Source organism: Camellia sinensis, chromosome 9, assembly GCF_055761805.1.
Source record: "Camellia sinensis isolate YWXY chromosome 9, ASM5576180v1, whole genome shotgun sequence".
In the NCBI taxonomy this organism is placed as follows: domain Eukaryota; kingdom Viridiplantae; phylum Streptophyta; class Magnoliopsida; order Ericales; family Theaceae; genus Camellia; species Camellia sinensis.
In genome coordinates, this window is record NC_138969.1 from 73,033,652 (window position 1) to 73,053,415 (window position 19,764).

General features: G+C 42.9%; 1 long non-coding RNA gene across 5 annotated transcripts; it reads left to right on the top strand.

Moving 5' to 3' along the window:
• The first annotated feature begins 11,077 nt into the window (after window positions 1-11,077).
• On the top strand, window positions 11,078-16,248 carry LOC114309143 (uncharacterized). Of its 5 annotated transcripts, none has more exons than XR_014339964.1 (7): window positions 11,086-11,753; window positions 12,376-12,455; window positions 14,121-14,169; window positions 14,328-14,506; window positions 14,630-14,654; window positions 15,505-15,670; window positions 16,097-16,248. It is a non-coding gene; the product is annotated as an uncharacterized LOC114309143 (long non-coding RNA). The 5 variants fall into 5 exon arrangements; XR_014339963.1 differs by having other exon boundaries at window positions 15,505-15,596; XR_014339966.1 differs by lacking the exon at window positions 14,630-14,654 and having other exon boundaries at window positions 15,505-15,596.
• Window positions 16,249-19,764: the final 3,516 nt, after the last annotated feature.

Sequence of the window (19,764 nt, forward strand, 5' to 3'; positions counted from 1 at the left end):
CCCAACTATCCACCAACTCCTACCGCATCATAATGGGAATAGCCGAACTGAACCGCCAAGCCGGACTAAACCTTGGCCTGGCCGAAATCTTCCACTAATACTCCATTGGTTCAAAAGAAGATGGGTGGGTCTATTATTTAAGGATACGCCGTCGCCGAGAGAAGATAATAAAACATACACCGGATAAAGACTTGAACGATGACGACTTTTTCTGGGTATTTGGGAATTTTGAGGATCATCAAGCCCAGATTCTAGGCCGATGTATAAATTGGAAAAAAGGAGAGCCCGGTAAATTTACTTCGTTTTTCTTGCTTGCTTTTTTATATTTCGGTTTTTTAATGTATCAGCCGGACTAACAGTTGTCTTCTTTCGCAGATTCTGCCCACCTTCACTCTTTATACAACTACCCAAACCTAGCCACTTTGCGCGCCGCACTACGGTATCCAGAACGTAGTTGGGCCAAATTGCTGAAGTTCGAGCCGACCAACAGATACAGTGGTCGCCGAAAAGCCAGAGTGACTGATTTTCTTCTTGAAGACGCCCCAGAGCCGGACCCAACCTTACCACAAATCAGACTAATTCCACTAACTGCTGAAGAAGAGATGGCCAAAAAGAACAGAGTAAGGGAGACCAATAGGGCCGAAGTACCACCAACAAGTCAAACCCAAGAAGCGGTGGTGGCGCTTCCTACGCAACAACTGTCCTCATCCCGCCGAACCAAGCGCGCCCGGACTACCGAAACTGAACAATGTTTGGTTGATGAAGACGAGACTGCCCTTCCACCGAATCCGCCACCGAGCCCCCAACCGGAGCCTTCTGACAGAACTACCACTAGCTGGGCACCAAAACTTACCTTCAACAACCGAGATATCCAAGATTCTGACTCTGTTGTTGCTGAGAAGGATCACCAGTTGGCCTTTAACTTGGCCAAGAGTGTGTGCCTCCCCAAAGATATGGAGCACCACCAAAAGCAACTAAACACCGAACTGAAGGCCATCCGGTCTTCAACAAAATCCATGATCCTGGTAAATAGCTCTGTCCGTTTTTCTGTCTAATTTTTCCAACTTTCACTTCGGCTCAAGGGAAGTCTTTGTTTTGTCAGGCCATTCAAAAAAACAACATCACTCACAGGAAAGTGTTAGAGCTTAGGAAAACAACAAGGCAAGCCGTGGCAAAAGCCGAAGCGAAGACGGCCGAGCTAGAGGAGGCCAGAAAGCAACTGGTCGAGCTACGAGTTGAGAACGGCCGACTGGCCGGACTGGTTAGTTCGGCCGAGGCAGAAAAGCAGAAGGCTGCCATTGTGCTGAAGGATAAGTATCTGCGCGAGCTGGTGAAGCTTGAAAAGAAGAAAGATACCGAGATAACCCAGCTGAAGGAGAGCGCAAAAGGGGCCGAAAAGAAAGGTTTCAAGAAGGCAGAGGATGCTTATACCCGGCAGTGTGAAGCCGCCAAGGAACTATTCTTCAAGTGCAGCTGGAGGGCAGCTATTGAGAAGCTCGGTCACGATCCACAGACCGAGGTCTTCAACTCTCCGGCCTACTTCATACCGAACTCCCTAGTGGAGTATGCTAATGCCATACAGTAGCAATTCCTTAAAGGCTCAGACTCTGACGAAGACTCTGCCTCTGAGGATACTCCGGTTGTCAATGTAGACCAGTCAGTTCGGCTGGAGCCCACGGTGGAAGACCTGACTATTGAACTACCAGGTGGAACCATGGTTCCAACCGAAACCACCCTCGTGACCGAGAGCGAGCTCCCGCTTGAAACTAGTCTTCATGTTGATGTCGATGCTGCGTTTGATGCCGAAATTGATGATCTTTTCAACTGATTGTCTTTTTACTTTTCTTTTTTGCTACCTTTTTTACTTTTGTAACCGAGCTACGGCCCCTCCTTTGTACTCGCTTCCTGATGAATGAAAATTTTGATGTACTCTTACTTTGGTTGATCTGTATGTTGTACTTATGATTTTTTCATGATCTTTGTACTTTCAACTGTTATCTCGATTTTTGCTGCTCAAACTAACTTATGCTTACCAGCCAACCACTCCTTAGTCGACATAATTACTTCGGCTGAGGAGTACTCAGTGTTTGTTTAATCCAGCCAACCACTCTTCAGCCATACCCATACTTCGGCTGAAGAGTACAAAGAGTTGGTTTAATCCAGCCAACCACTCTTCAACCATACCCATACTTCGACTGAAGAGTACAAAGAGTTGGCTTAATCCAGCCAACCACTCTTCAGCTATACCCATACTTCGGCTGAAGAGCACAAAGAGTTGGTTTAATCCAGCCAACCACTCTTCAGCCATACCCATACTTCGGCTGAAGAGTACAAAGAGTTGGTTTAATCCAGCCAACCACTCTTCAGCCATACCCATACATCAGCTGAAGAGTACAAAGAGTTGGTTTAATCCAGCCAACCACTCTTCAGCCAACCATTCTTCAGCCATATCCATACTTCGGCTGAAGAGCACAAAGAGTTGGTTTAGTCCAGCCAACCACTCTTCAGCCATACCCATACTTCGGCTGAAGAGTACAAAGAGTTGGTTTAGTCCAGCCAACCTCTAAGTTGGTTTTTCTAGCCAACTTAGAAAAATGTTTGGTTATTCCGACCAAACGTCCTGCAGCCTGGATTCTTATCCTGGGCTTAGGTAGGGTGTTAGTTTAATCCAGCCAACCTCTAAGTTAGTTTTTCTAGCCAACTTAGAAGAATGTTTGATTATTCTGACCAAACGTCTTGCAGCCTAGATTCTTATCCTGGGCTTAGGAGGGGTGTTGGTTTATTCCAGCCAACCTCTAAGTTAGTTTTTCCAGCTAACTTAGAAAAAATGTTCGTAATGTACCTAAACTTTACTAAAGCTGACTTTTATAGAGAACAACTCATGCTGAAAAGAATCGATTGTTTTATTGAAGAAAAAGAAATTACACATGTTTGAAAAAGAAAAAAGCTAAAAATAAAATAACTTGAGATTGGTCGTGTTCCATGGCCTAGGGATTGCTTTACCGTCCTTGTCTTCTAAGTGGTATGCCCCTTTGCCTGCTAACCCAACCACTTTGTAAGGTCCTTCCCAGTTTGGCCCTAACTTACCATCTCCTGGTATCAAGGTGTTTCCCATCACTTTGCGCAGTACCCAATCTCCGATCTTGAATTGTCTTAGATGCACCGTTTTGTTGTATTTTCTGATTAACTCTCGTTGGTATGAGGCAATGTGAACTAGTGCTCTTTCTCTTCTTTCTTCCGCAAGGTCGAGTTCCAATGCTATGGCTTCTCCATTCAAGTCTGGATCAAAATTCTCGCTTCGAATTGTGGGGAGGCCAACTTCCAGTGGTATTATTGCTTCCATTCCGTAGGCTAAGGAGAATGGTGTTTCTCCTGTTGATCGCCGAGGTGTGGTGCGGTAAGCCCATAAAACATGAGGAAGTTCATCCGCCCACTTGCCTTTTACCTTCTCTAACCTTTTCTTCAGTCCATCCAAGACGACTTTATTTGATGCTTCTGCTTGGCCATTTTCTTGAGGATATGCCGGTGTAGAATTGTAGAACTCTATCTTGTACTCTTCACAAAAGCCTCTGAAGATTCTGCCGTCGAACTGAGTGCCATTGTCTGAGATTAGGGCTTTTGGTATGCCAAACCGAGTGATGATATTCTGCCAAACGAACTTCTTCACATCTTTTTCTTTGATTGATGCCAATGCTTCTGCTTCCATCCACTTTGTGAAGTAGTCTGTTGCTGCGAGAAAGAACTTCCTGTTGCCGGGTCCTGTTGGAAGTGGTCCTACTATGTCCAAACCCCACATTGCGAAAGGCCATGGACTGGTTAATGGTAGGAGTTCTCTTGCTGGTTGATGTATTTGGTGTGCGAATTTTTGGCATTTCTCACACTTCTTCACATATTTCTCTGAGTCTGCCTGCATGTATGGCCACCAGTATCCTTGTGTAATGGCCCTGTAAGCTAACGATCTTCCTCCTTGATGGCTTCCGCACACCCCTTCGTGTATCTCGTACAAGAATGCTTCCACTTTGCTGGGGTGGACACACTTTAGATAGGGTCCTGAGAATGACTTCTTGTATAATGCCAAAGATGGGGAGAGCCAAAATCGCTGCGACTTTGCTCTTATTCTGTTGGCTTCTTTTTTCTCTTCTGGTAAGATGCCGTTTTTTAAGAATAGGATGATGGGGTCCATCCAAGAGGGGCCTAACTCTGCGCAACATACCTCTTCTGCTTCGGGGTCTTCAATGCTTGGTCTAGGTAGGTAGTCGATCAGTAGTGGATGAGGCATGGAGGTATCTGCCATTGAAGCGAGGCCTGCTAGTTTGTCTGCTCTGTTGTTTTCCTCCCTGCCGATTTGTTCTATCCTTACTACATCAAACTTCTTGATCTCTGTTCTGACCAATTCTTGGTACTTGGCCATCCTATCATCCTTTGCTTCATAGTCGCCAGAAATTTGGTTTACCACCAACTGTGAGTCGTTGTAGACCATTAGTTCGGTAGCCATCATGTAATATGCTGATTTGAGTCCTGCGAGAAGCGCTTCGTACTCCGCTTCATTGTTTGATGCTGGGAAGCCAAGGTTGATTGCTTGCTCTACAACCAGGCCGTCTGGTGAGATGAGGACTATGCTGAGTCCTGCACCATGTCGGTTGGATGCTCCATCTACAAAAAGCTTCCACATCTCTCCAACGAACAATTTCCAGCAAGTGGAGGGGTCAGATGATGTCGTGGGGTCAAGAATGGTGCTTTCTTCAAGGTCCATGCTTGCTGTCTACCCCTCGCTATCTGATTGTACCAAGTCTTTTTTTGTTGGAGAGCCTTGGTTTGGTGTAGCTTCTACCTTGCTGTCTTTAGTCTGGTCTGCCTTGGAGTCTGACTGAGTACCTTCTACTAGGGGTTGCGCTATTCCGGCGTCAACTTCCATCCCTAATTCGGTGGTGTCAGTTAGGTCGACTGGGCAGATATGATGACTTCCAGGAGTAAACTCTGCGATAAAGTCTGCCAAAGATTGGGCTTTTATTGTGGTCCTGGGTTGGAACTTGATGTCGAATTGTCCCAACTCTACTGCCCACTTCAAAATTCGCCCAGAAAAGTTCGCCCTCTCAAACAAAGCTTTTAGTGGGAAAGCTGTGAGGACGACTACGGTGTGGGCGTGAAAGTAGTGTGCCAATTTTCTGGAGGCCATCATCAAGGCTAATGCCAGTTTTTCCAGTGGCAAATACCTTCTTTCGGCTCCCAGCAATGTCTTGCTGACATAATAGATGGGCAAGTGTTGGATTCCTTCTGCACGAACCAACACTGCGCTAACTGCGTGCTGAGAGACTGCCAGGTACAAGAAGAGTTCTTCACCAGGTACTGGGGTAACAAGCAGTGGTGGAGAAGACATATATTCCTTCAAGCTTTCCAGAGCTTGGTCGCATTTTTCATCCCACTCAAACTTGGCCTTTAGGGCATGAAAAAATGGTCGTAGTCTATCTGACGACCTGCTTATGAACCGGTTGAGTGTAGCTGCCATGCCGGTGAGATGTTGCACTTCTTTCACAGAGTTTGGTCTCTCCAAATCTTGGATTGCCTTGATCTAGGAGGGGTCTGTTTCTATACCTCGGTTGGTCACAAGGAAACCCAGGAATTTGCCAGATCCTACTCCGAATGCACACTTGGACGCATTAAGGCGCAACTTGTGTTTCTTTAGGATCTCAAACATCTCATCTAGGTCTTTAAGATGGTCATTCTCATCCTTTCTCTTGACCACCATGTCGTCGATGTAAGCCTCCATTGTTCTGCCTAACAATGGTTCAAACATCTTGGTGACCATTCGTTGGAATGTTGCCCCTGCGTTTTTCAGGCCAAAGGGCATGACCTTGTAACAGTATAGTCCTCGTGGAGTGGTAAAAGAAGTGACCTCCTGGTCTGGTTCATGCATGGCGATTTGGTGATAGCCTCTGTATGCATCCAGAAAGCTAAGTCGGTTGTGCCCCGCCGTTAGGTCTACCAGTTGATCTATTCGTGGTAGAGGAAAGCTGTCTTTTGGGCACGCCTTGTTGACTGTCTTGTAGTCGACGCAGACGCGCCACTTGCCATTCTTCTTTGGCACTACGACTGTATTGGAGATCCATCTTGAGTAGTGCACTTCTCTAATTGCTCCTGCCTCCAGCAGGTTACCTACTTCTTCCGCCACTATTTCGGCATGGTGGAGTGCTGATCTGCGTGTTCGTTGGATGATTGGTCTGGCGGATGGGTGGACATTAAGTTAGTGACTGATGAAGTTTGGATCAATGCCTGGCATGTCGTAGGGCGTCCAGGCGAACATTTCGATGTTAGAGGTTAAGAATTCTAAGACCTTTAACCTCTCAGTGCTGGACAACGACGAACCGAGCAAGAAGAACTTATCCGGGTTCTTTTCATCTATTTTTACCTCCACCAAGTCCTCCACTGCTTTCTGATCAGCCTCTTTGCCGACATCCGCGAATAGTTCATTGCTTTCAGGCTCTTCCACCGAATGAACGTATCCTTTGGCAGCGCGGCTGCCATTCACCGTGGCGAAACATTGCTTTGACATGATCTGATCTCCATAGACTTCTTCAATTATACCGGTGTTGTTGGGGAACCGCATTACTTGGTGGTAGGATGACGCCACCGAACGCATGGCATGCAGCCATGTTCTGCCCAAGATGATGTTGTAAGTTGAGGGGACCTTCAATACCTAGAACTCCACTTGTTTTGTCACACTCCCTGCTTTAACTGGAAGAATTATCTTGCCGACGGGCCATTCTGGCATGGAGTTGAATCCAATTAGGGGAGATACAGTAGGTGCCAAGTCTTTGTCTTGTAGCTTCAGTTGTTTAAATGTTTCGTAGTACATGATTTCACATGAACTACCCTGGTCAATCAGAATCCGCTTGACGTCAAAATCCTTGACTCGGAGAGTGACGACCAGGGCATCATTGTGTGGGCAATATATCCGTTCTAAGTCTTTATCTAAAAAAGACATGACATTTGTTGCCTCTGTCTTCCCTTTCTTTGTGGTAGGTTGGGCATTTAGCACCTCTCTTAAATGTTCAGCCTTTTTGATTGATCCTCTGAGCTCGCATACACGCTCAGGTTCAAAGACTCCATGTATCACATTGATAACGCCTTGAGGTGGGGCGTCGACTGGCATCCCGTTGGGGTTATTGTGATCCTGGGGGGCTGGTTGCGTCCCTCCTTCAATGTACTTGTCCAAGTGGCCTGCTGCCACCAACTCTTCCAGGTGTTGTCTCAATGGTGTGCAATTCTCAGTGCGGTGTCCTTTTTCTTTATGGAAGGTGCACCGTGATCTTTCGTCATAGTCCTTCTGCGCTTCCCCTAATTTGGCTGGCCACTTGACGAAAGGCTCATCTCTTATTTCGCTAAGAATCCGATATATCAGTTTCTTGAACACCGTGGTTATGGCAGTGCGGATTCTCAACCATCTTTTATCCGAGTCTTCTCCGTTATCTCGTCTGCCACGTCCGTTTCTATTACTTCGGTCTACCGTGTTGACCTTTGCTGAGGTCTTCTTTTCTGGTACTGTAGGCGCCCCAGATTTTGCTTTGGCGCGTGCGCCATCCTCTTCTACCCTGATGTGCTGGTGCACTCTTTCCATCAAGGCTTCCATGGTGAGGGGTGGCATCATGGTGATCGAGTCCCTTAGTCTGTTTCCGACTGGAAGGCCTCTTTTATACTGTGCAATGGCGAGATTGGTGGGGCAGTCCCCAATCTGATTGAATGTCTCCCAGTAGCGACCATTGTACGATCTGAGGGTCTCTTTATCGCCCATGTCGATGGAGAGCAGTTGGTCGATTTCCACCGGGGTTTTAGTGTTTGTTCGGAACCTTGTTACGAAGGCCTCTGCCAATTGCACCCAAGAGGCTATGCTGCCCTCAGGAAGTTTCTCGAACCAAGTCAAGCCTAGGTCACCAAGGCTAGACGGGAAGAGTATGCACATTAAGGCCTCGTTTCGCCTGTATACTGCCATGACTTGGCGAAAGTGGCTCAAGTGTGAGTACGGGTCCGTCTTCCCTTCATATGTAGTGAATTTCGGCTGAAGGAAGCCTGATGGTAGGGGCGCGTTTTCAATCGCCGGAACAAACGGCGAAGTCTGCAGCCTTGCTAATGCTTTGTCTGTTGGTTCATAGGCAGGGCGCGGTATTGGCATTCCAACCTTGATGCTTCCATGCGTCCGAGGAGCCAACCGCTGTAAGGCCGAAACTCTGTGTGGATCCCTTGTCCTGGCATCCTCCTTGCATCGTGCCTTTGCTTCGAGCACAGTTCGTAAGTCGGATGATCTGGGTAATTCCGTCTGTCTAGATCTGGTTTGGTGTGAATGCGAGGGCCAATACGTGCTTCCTTCTGTATATGATCTTTCAGATCTCGTCCTCTCAGACCTGGAGTGACGAGTTCTGGAAGACCAGGATTGAGTATTGCCTATCTTGAGGCTTCTACTCTCTCCTTGCGAGGGTGTGGTATTCCTACTACGATTTTCTGAGTGGCAAGGGGGCGTCTTGTTTTTGTGGTCCTCTCCTGTCGCCACTTCTTTTTTCTTTATCTGGCGCTTCAAGGCCTCCATGTTCGCCGCCATCTTCCTTATTAATTCATCTTGCTCCTTCACGCGGTCCTCCAGAACTTGAGGATCAACCCTCTGCCTTTACCTGTCAGGACTCTGAGAATGAGATTGACGGGGGCTGTGAGTCCGCCTTCCCCTAGTATCTCTCCTGGGGTTATGTCGCTGGGACTCCAAGTTCGCTATAGGAGGGACAGAAGGAAATCCTTCACGCCTTGCGCCTCCATCTGGAGTCAGCCCGTCGACGGCGGACTGCAGCAATTCTTCTATATACGCCATTGTTTGTAATAGAGGAGAAGCTTTTAGTCAAGAGGTTTTGTTCTGTCTGTAATTCCCACAGACGGTGCCAAGTGTACGGGAAAGAAATAAACCTTCTCGTATAATCCTGTTGACCAAGTTTGCGCTTCTCCGTACGACGTCGCTTTGTCACCTGAAAACGCAAACGTGGGCTAGCCGGCGGGTGTGTGTCGGAAACCTCTCTGATGCCTAAGTCAGTAAACTTGACAAATAGACAAAGCTCTGTGTATTCAGAAAGCAAAGTTGTGTATTACCTCTCCCAAGGTGATGTTTGTGAGCTTTTATAGGTTTCACGTGGCATAATCCTAGTAGGACTTCTACTCCTCCATGTAGAGTCCTCCTTGGATTCATACTCTTGTAGGATAATGCTTATCCTTTAACACCCCCCAGTGCTTAAACCAAGTGGGATGGTTTTTACTATGGCCGAGCTACCATATGACCGAAATAAAACTACCATACTATACAGGCAGGTATGGTCGATCTGACTACTAGTTCGGCTCTTCCCTTCCTTGCTTCTATCCCGGCTGCGAATGTTAAGACCGAGCTATCCATCACTACAAGAAATTGCACTTTTGGCAACTACTTTTGGCCACGACGTCAATATTTCATCGCCAAAAGTATATTTTTGGCGACACAGTGATCAATTTCGTTGGTAAAAGTATACTTTTACCAACGCAATTTGCTACCGTCGCTAAAAAAGCATAACATTCTTTTAGCGCCAAAATTTTTGGTTGGCGCCAAAATTTCAGAACTTTTAGCTACGACACTTATGTTTTAGCAACACAATGAGCGTTGCTATTAGTGTGCATACTTTTGGCGACGATAAGTTGGCATGGGCAAAGAGTTAACCATTTAGCGACGATAACACTATTCGTCGGTAAAAGTTTTGCTAGTGGAATGATGTGATATAGTGATTTGTATTTTTTATTACAATTTTTCAAAGAGCTTTAAATATTCTAATCACTGAATTGTAAAATTTAAATGATCATTGAATTAGATCACAAAATGAACCCATTAACCCCAAACACACTCTTAAGTTGAGATGACTAATTTGAGATAGTTTAAACTTTTTCAAAGAATATGGTTAGATTATCTATTTCAATATGTTTGGTTTTATTTTCAGAAACTAGTTTCAATTTTCCCCCCCTAAAAAACTAAAAAAAATTAGGTGAAATAAAAAAATACTTATTTTTTTTGTATATTTTTATCTTTTACGTCATAAATACTTTTTAAAATTTTAAAAATATAATTTTGATTTTTATTGCTCTCAAATTATTTTTAATTTTTTCAAAAAAAAATCTAAAAATTGTTTTGAAATTATTATTATTATTATTATTATTATTATTATTATTATTATTATTATAGTTATTATTATTATTATTATTATTATTTTGATTGTGATCTGATTATCGGGCGGTGGCAAAATCCTTGTTAAAATTCCCCGTCTTTTTTTTTCCTCATCAAATCTCCCCTCATCAATCTTCATGATTTCACCCGTTCAAAAAAAAAAAAAAAAAAAATCACCACAATTTCACTCTCGCACACCCTTCACTACAAGAAAAATGAGTTTTAGTGACGTAATATTTAACGACGTTTGTTAAACGTCACTTTTTTTAAAATCAAAATGGCATCGTTTCAATAACCAGAGGCGTTTGTGAACGCCTTCGAATGTCCTATCTCTCTGAATATCAAATATAATACATACACTACAAAAAAATTGGGTTTTTACGGCTTCACATCAACGACTTACAGTAAATGCAAGCCGTGGTTTCTCATTTTTACGACTTGCTTTTTTTGCATGTCGTAAATAATTTTCCAACTACGACGCGTCTATTGCGTAGGTCGTGAATGCTAATAACAATGATTTTTTTACAACTTGCAATATTAGTCATAAATAATATAACTTTTTATGGTGTGTATATGTCATGCCGTAAATACATCAACTATACATGACCTTGATAAAGTTACTGTTAAAAATATTGAACATTTCACGGTACGTAAAAAGTCAATCGTTAAAAATTATACTTTTCACAAGGCACAAAAATAATTGTTTAAAATATTATACTTTCCATGACGCGCAATTACTTTCATGAAAGGGATGATCGGAAAAAAAATAGCGTCAAAATAAAAATTTTGAGCGCCAAAAAAAAAAAAGAAAAAAAAAAGAGAAGATAGAAACAATCAAAAAGCCCCAATTTTTTCAACCCCAACACCATTCTTAAAAAAATAAACTCAAAGCATTTTCTGTGCAGTGAGGAGGGCGACGAAGAAGAAGAAGAGGAAGAGACACTGATGAATCCTCCATCTCCATCACCATACCTCACCTTTCTTCCTTCACCCGCTAACCCTAACTTCTTCTATTCTCATCTCCACCACCATCCCTCTCTCACCACCACCACCAACTCAATCGCTTCACCAACACCACCACCTCTGCCTCTGCCACAGCCTCCCGATCTCCCTACCGCTCTCTCAACACTCAAACACCTCATCCACGTCTCCAAAACCACCCTCCACTCTATCTCCACTCTCCTCCCCACCACCGCCACCACTACCGCCCTCTACCCCTGCCCTTTCAATTTCCACCACCGCCTTCCGCCGGAATCCCTTTTCCGCCACTCCCTCCAATGCCCTTCTTCCCCTTTCCCTCTTTTCAACCTTAACCCCCTCCTACTCCAATCACTGCACTACCCCAACACTCTCAAACCCTCCCGACAACTCCTCAATCAGAACTGCTTCCTTCAAACCCTACACGATACCAACTCCAACCTCTGCTTCTCCCTTGACGATTACTGCAACTTCGGTCCCAATTTCATCTACCGTAATTGCCCCGGCGTAGTTAGTTCTGCAGATCGAGATAGTTTGAGCCGAACCTTCACTCTCCCAGGTATTCTATCGATTCAGTGTGCAAATTTTGTAGGCAGTGATAATGGTGAAATTAAGGGTTTTTCTAGGGATTGTGTTAGGCTTCTTCCTTTGGAGTTGTGGCTTGTTAGGAGTGAAATTGAGTCATTGAGGGATTACCCTATTGCCTATTCGTATAGAGTTCTTTGGATCATTTTGTGTTCTGTTATGGCTGAAGATTGTGATTTCCTTAGATGGGTAATTGTGAATTTGCCTTGTTATGATGTTGTGATTGATGTACCTATGAGGGATCACATAGTTTTGCTTTTTTAGCTTTGTTTGAAAGCAATTGTGAGGAAAGCTACTGGTTCGGTGGATTCAGTATTGAACAGAGATGCGAGGGAGTTGAATCCAGCTGCTATGAGTTTATATCATGGATGGCTATTTTTTCATGATATAAACTCTGTGTCTAATGATTTGCACGTACAACATTATAATTTCAGCTTATTTTCAATTGCGGGAAGTGGTGTGTGTTTTTGTTTTTAAATTATGGATGTGAGAACTTTCCGGTTTTCAAAATATTTCAAGTTCTCTTACTTACTAACAATTTAGAATTAGAAACAGCATCATAAGCAATCACTTGACCTGCTACTTTGTTTCCTCAGTGCACATCAAAGAAAGGTGGAAGTGAGACAATGGACTTGATTGATTGCAGAATAAAAGTTTGGTAGCCAGTGGACAAGCGGTAAGTATTTTGTTGGTTTAGAGAACAAAATTAAGCCATTTTTTAACAAAATAGGTGAGAAAGATAAAGTTTGAGCATGAGATGTGTAGGTCTATGAAATTGGGAATCTCTATTATATTTAAATTTCTAATTTATTATGTATCCATCTTCTGTTTAAAATTAAGCTCTGGATAATTTCCTTTCCAGGTAAAAGTAGTTAGATTGAGATGAGTCATATCCTTTCAGTCATAGGTTCAACACTTGAAAAAATATTTTCAATAACACCAGTGTCTGCAGGGTTGGCCATGGCTTAGTTTTGTTCTTTACTTGGATTGTGAAAACGAATTTTATTTTCTTGTACCCATGAACACAGTGACCCCTTACCAAATTCTTCTTTAGTTCAGTTTCATGAAAGTTTCCCATTCTACTCCTCTGTTTAGGGCCATGGGTGGTCTGCTACTACTAGGAGTCTGCGACTTTTGATCAGTTTGTCACTCTGTTTTCTATGCCATCGATATTGGATTCTTTGGCATACATTAAAACTTTTCTTAATCCTTTGATTGAGTCATCTCAAATAGTTGACCTTGTTTATGACTCAATCAATAGCTACTCATAAGTTCTGTTCCATTCCTAATTGTGTCTTTCCTGCAAGGAAGCAAGGACACTTCCCTATATGTGACATATACACATTTTTGGACACGGATAGGTGTGAAACACTGGAGACATGCCCCAACTTCTGTTAATTTAGTTTTACGTGACATGTTGCTGACTTGTTGAGGACATGCCTGTATGAGAATCAGACTCACACAGGCCAAAAATGGCAGGGGCCAAACTCTAATTTTGGAAGCCATTTAATGAACGGTCAAAGTAGTAAAAATAAAAATAAAAAACTTGATACATTCAGAATGGAAAGAAAATTTGACTCTACACTCGCACATCCCAATATCAGTGATGGGCCAAGATGACTTGTACCCAGTTGTCAGTCGCACTTGCACATCCCAACGTGGGTGACTGGTGAAGATGACTTCTGCCCAGCGGTGTGTACCCCAGGACCAATGACCTCTGGCTAGTGGAGAAGGGCTTCTAGCATATTCTCTTTGGCCCTTGCTTGCATTGACCTCCCAGTCTTGTGGCCTTTGGCTAATGTTGCTTGGGTTGTCATGTTGATTAAAAAATTATATATATTGATCTCATGTTTTCTCTTTAGCTACCATCTTTTGATTGCTTTGATGCTGCCAATTTTCATCAGCCAAATCAATTTGTGGGCTGTCTGGAGATGGATTACATGTGGATGCAAGCCTCAAACCCATTCATCATCTTTTTTTACTTTATTTATATTTTCTATTTGTCGAACATGACATACAAAGAAAAAATGGGAGAATCAAATCAAAATTCATATTTATAATTTCCAAATGTAAATATATATATATATATATGTATATGTATATATTGTCGTGGCTCTGCTGGTTTTATGCTTTTTGAAAATAACCTTGTTAGCGTGTATATATATCCATGTGCTAATAAATTATTCAAAAGCATACCGTATAATCTTGATCTAGGGAATGCCAATCCTTGATTACCTTAGTAGTGTGTACTTTTTGTACACGTGGTTTGCAGTCCAAAATCCTTGTGTGTATACGCTGCTGCAAGAATTGTGTCTTGATGGTGTCTTGTTAAAATCAACAGGTTTTATGGAGTAGTGAAGTCTTATGACTCTGAACATAAGAAATATGTGGTAAGTGCACCGTTCCATGATCTAATTTTTTATTCTAATACTTGTGTTAGTCATGTTTTGGAGATACACATTTTATTTATTTATTTATCAATACTGTAATAATTGTAATCTCATATGGTTCTTTGACATAATTTTCTCTGATCAATTTTGTGTTAAAGGTACTGTATGATGGTGGAGATGTGGAAGTGCTCCGTTTAGATAAAGAGCGTTGGGAGCTTGTTGACAATGGTCACAAGCCTTGAAGCAACGAATTGGCCTTTAACTCTAACAATGTGTTTTTTTTACACCACCATTCACAGAAGTTAAATTCATCGAAAGGTCTATCTAAAAAAGGATTGTGAGTAATGCCTTCTAATTCATATCTGCAATCTACAAATTGTTTTGTGGGAATTATATGTTTAAACGTGCAGAGGCTTGTGGCAGTATTGGTGCATGGATCTAATTGTATTTTATTTTGCAGATCGTCTGAGAAGAACATCTACAAGGTTTCATTTTCATTATGATTTATTCTAAACATTTGGCTTATAATAGTGTTAGTACATTTTGATTATGTAATTCTGTCTAGATATATAACCTGTTTCATATACTAACCATTAAAGCTTCATTAATTTGTTTAGGACCATGGAACTGTTAGTTGAGTATTGAAAGGGTAAAGAGTCCATGAAAACCAACTAAAACATTTTGTTTATAATGTTATAGATAATCAAAATCAACTAAAACATTTCTAACACCAAAATTATAAATTCTGTGCTTACGGAAGCTTAAGCAGAAATATCTATAAATTCAGGTTGTGAAGATTTTTATGTGTTTGAGTTGAAGAATTAGTCATCCAATTTTGAGCACAATACTGTTTGAACTGACTGCTTCGTTTGTTTGGTTAGAATACAAGTTATTTGTAACATTAATTTAATGAGTGATTACCAATAGAATTGTTAATGACTTTGCATTACAGTTATATCTATACTATTATCTTCTTCTATCTATCTATACTATACTATATGTGAAGGCTTGAGATGGTGTTAACACAATGTAAATTATATAGTGAAGTGGATGGGGCTTGAACATAAACTTTGGTCTGGGAAACAATATCGGCACACAACATATATACTTTCAAATCAAAATTTAAATTTGTATTATACAAATTTTAATAGCACACCCATCCACTAGTAACTAAGAATGTGAAGGGTCTCAAATGTATTATTAGTCATTGCAATATCGTTCATTGTTTCGTTTTGAACTTGATGTCTGTTTTGTGCTCTCTTCTTTACGAACTTTGTTAGTATATATTCCTTTCCTTGGTTGACATAACATATTTTGTGTATCTCCCAATTTCAGGTGTTGTTTTTGCTTGGAATCATCACAATATTTCTGGCTTGGATATATTCGGAAATTTTGGAGTACAAGAAAAATTCAGTCTTGTTCAAATCGTTAGTTAGACAGTTCTTCACCTTCAAATACCATCTAATGTTTCTTTTATGCAGTATATATTCTGTTACACGTTGTGAGTTTGAATTATTCTTTTAGCAATATATGTCTAGGGTTAAAATCTTTCATCTCCATGCAGCCTCTGTTTAAATTTTATTGTTAAATATTTGAATTTTTTGATAATATAAACTTCATACATTATTATTTTATATCATTTTAGAATTTTCTTTCCGAGTGCAGTGTCTTATTCACCCTCCATAATTTACTTCTCATTCTCTGAAAGTTTACTAAGATATTTTGTTTGAGTAGTGCTATACAAACAAACTTTTCTTACAAACTGATGTGTTGTGTTTGTAGAATTATTGCCTTTCGTATACATATAGCATTCCTTTCTCATTATTTGATTCATATTTATATAGCATTCTTTTCTTACTGGATTCAGTCTTGAGTAGATAAATACATTTGCTTGAATCATTTTCACTTGTTCTAACTTATTTTACAGATTGGGACCAATTGTATTCACTGCTTGTCCCAAGAGAATGACAGTGTTTCTCCATCCAGTGTGAGGAATGTCATAAGCTCATTTAATCTGGACGATTCCCAAAAGGCCGTTGTTCTAAGTTGTGTTGCTACAAGAGAATGTCATCATCAAAATACTGTCAAACTAATATGGGGTCCTTCTGGGACCGGGAAAACCAAGACAGTTGGTTCATTATTGTTTTCTCTATTGAAGTTGAAATGCAGAACACTAACCTGTGCCCCAACCAACATTGCAGTGTTGGGAGTAGTCACTGCATGGCTTATGAGTTTGGTTTGGCAAGCATTCAAGGATGATACTTATGGGTTGGGAGATATAGTATTGTTTGGTAATTGGAAGCGAATGAAGATCGATGAACATGAAGACCTTCTTGATGTAATTCTTGATTACCGTGTGTAAGAGGGGCTAATTTGAGCCCACTAAATTATTTAGGCCCAATAGCCCAAGATTAGTGGGCCCGAATTTATCGCAAGTCCAAGAATCAGTGGGCCCGGATTTATCGCCATCAAACGGATTGAATCGCTCTAAGCCTCGAAAGGGTTCGGATCCATGAACCTAGAGACTTACTTGGGCCCGGACTCGAAAGGGTATTAAGCAAGCCTAGAGATCCGAGGCACTCGGACTCGAAAGGATTCGGACCCACGAATCTAGAGATCCGAAGTACTTGGCTTCGAACGGATTCAGACGCAATCTAGAAGTCGCTCCGTTAATGAGTCCCAGAACACTTGCGGGCTCGGAGCTTTCCGGGATCTACGTACCAGAACCATGGGCGTAATGGAGTTCGAACAAAGGACCCGATCCCGAGGACGGTGAGTGGAGATAAATTCACTCTTCGGTTAAACTAGCCTATACCCGGGTCGAGGTGGCACGACCCCGGGGGGTCCATGAGACTCGGCAATATTTTGCGGCAGGACGTCCTCTGGGACTACCCCTGACCCTTTGGGATGATTGGGGATCATTGGTTAGGTGTGGCTAAGAAGAAGGGTTCGCCGAGGGAGTGATCTCCTCTTCGGGGTTTTCTCATCCTCGGAGAAGTCACCTCCTCGGAGAAGTCACCTCCTCGGAGAGGTCACCTCCTCGGACAAGGTGGTTAGAGAGAATATCCCCCATGTGCCTTGCACATGGGCTCCATCCTACATCATGAGGTGCCTATAAATAGCACCCACCCATAGCTTTACAAGGGATGGATTTTGGAGATTTTTGAACTCTTGGGAAAGAACTAATTTCCCTTCTCCATTATCAACCTTGAGAGTGAAAGTGGGAGATCCATGGGAGAGCCTTGCCATTATTCTATTCTCTAGACATTTTGCCTTCTTCTTCACCCAATCTCTTATCTCCATCATCTCCTTTGTTGTTGTGTTCCTAAGTTGAGATTATTGAAGAATCTAAGCCTCTCATCATATTCTAGAGAATTCGATCTTCGAATTTTCCAACTCCTTTCTCGAACCCTCTCCTACATTTTGGCGACTCTGCTGGGGAGGCGGATTGGTTAATGGTCTCAACGAGATCTGGAATCCACACAACTCCAACAAGGATGGCGGGAGAAGATGAAGTTCACCAACAAGGATCCTCTAATGGTGGTGATGACAGAACCATGGCTCCAGATCAACCACTTTTACTTGAAGCCATTCAAGGACTTCAAAATACTCAGCAAGAGATTCTTACCACTCTTCAGAATCTCACTCACACCATGTTGGTGGTGAGTTCTAACTTTGCACCGGCGCCAAACGGAAATCAAACTGGTGGCGGAGTTATTCCCGCCGGAGCGCAAAATCAAATCCAAGGAGAAGTAGGCCCCAATCAGCCTATGGCTCATGGCAACACGGCCACAGTAACACATGCTCAAACCACAGTAGGCGGCAGCAGTTTGCCCATGCCCGGGCTCCATGGCGTGCCGAGCCAAGATCCAATGGTGACTAGGGGAGTTTCTGGTGTAATGAATGGCGCTCCGACGACTGTTGGTGTCCAGGAAAACATAAGGAGCATGATGGCGCAAAAGGGAGCTATGCCCGTACCTAATCTTGTTACGCCACCAGTGAATGTTACCCAAGCACCAAGCGGGCCTCCTTTGGTGCCAACAACAAATCTGCAAGCACAACCCGGTATAGCGGCGCCATGCGGTGGACTCTATGGGCCTCAATTCAATATCCCATCACCAACTGGCTTGTCTATAGGCGCTGATGGCCTGTATCGTCAAATGTCCTCACCAATGATGAATTCGCAGCACCAGAATGGCCAAGACGCCCCTAGCTCAGTCTTCGGGTACATAAGCCAAGTCCCGGGAATACCACCATCAAACTCTCTCCCTCAACAGTTTCTCACTCTCGCCGATGTGCAGGCCATGTTCGATCTCGAACGGGGCAAGAGGACCTTACCCTCTTTGCCTGATCCAGACGTCAAGCCGCCTTACCCCATTGAGATGCTGAGTTATCCATACCCTGAGGGGTATACAGTGCCGAAGTTCATCAAGTTCGACGGCAAACAAGGAAATGCCCGAGAACATGTTGTGCGATTCATCGAGACTCTAGGTATTCATGGTTCAAACCACGTCCTCCGACTGAGAGAATTCTCTAAGTCCCTCACCGACCGAGCATATAGTTGGTATGTTAATTTGGCCCCAAACTCTGTCCGAAGTTGGGAGGAAATGGTTAACAAATTCCACTCCAAGTTCTTCCAAGTGGCGGAGAAGGTGACCACACTTACATTGTGTAAAGAGAAGCAACAAGAAAGTGAAGACATCATTGACTACGTTAAAAGGTTTCAGGACAAGGCCGTGGATTGTCATGAAGCAGTTGAGGAGAGTTATCTGGTTCAAATTTGTCTAGAAGGGGCATTGAGCAGGTACAAAATGTTTCTAGTTAATCACAAGCTACCCACCTTCTCGGCATTAATAGAAGCAGCTCGGAACATTAGCATTCCTCAGGCTCAGGAGTCCGGATTTAAGGCCAATTACAAGACTAGTTTCAAATCGTCTCGTGGACCTATTGTTGCTGTTGCCTCTGCCCCAGATACCCGAAATTCACAAAGAGGAGGTCATACAGGCCAGAAGAGAAAGCAATATAATGGTGAAAAGGGGAATGTTTCTTATCCATGTGGAATCGAGGAAGTGAAAGCTCTAGTTAAGGAGTGGGTGGCCGACGGAGAGCTAAAATTGCCTTATGTCGAAGAAATGCCATCAAAAAAGGACCGCGAGAGCCCTGAATTTTGTGTCTACCATCGTACATTGAAACATCCGACAGAGAAGTGTTGGACTCTCAGGAAAATCTTCAGAGATAAAGTCGAAGCAGACGAATTGAGGTTCAAAAAGCAAGGGACTCAAGACATCCGAGAACAACCATATCCTCAACACCGAGACAAGGGCAAGAATGTTGCTATGATAGCTTATGAAGGCCCAATGATTGAGGCTATCGCCAATCTTGATGACGATGACTGTTATCTGGACGACATCCTCGAGCCAGAGGGTGAGCAAGTTTACTATGGAAGTGCTCTCGATCCAGAGGGCAGAACATTTATGACTCATAGCGAAGATCCCTTTGATCCAGAAGGAGGAGCAGAGTACTACGGAAGAGGAGGACACCATGTTTATGTGGCATCTTATTTTGAAGAGACCGAGGAGATGGTTAACTACGAGC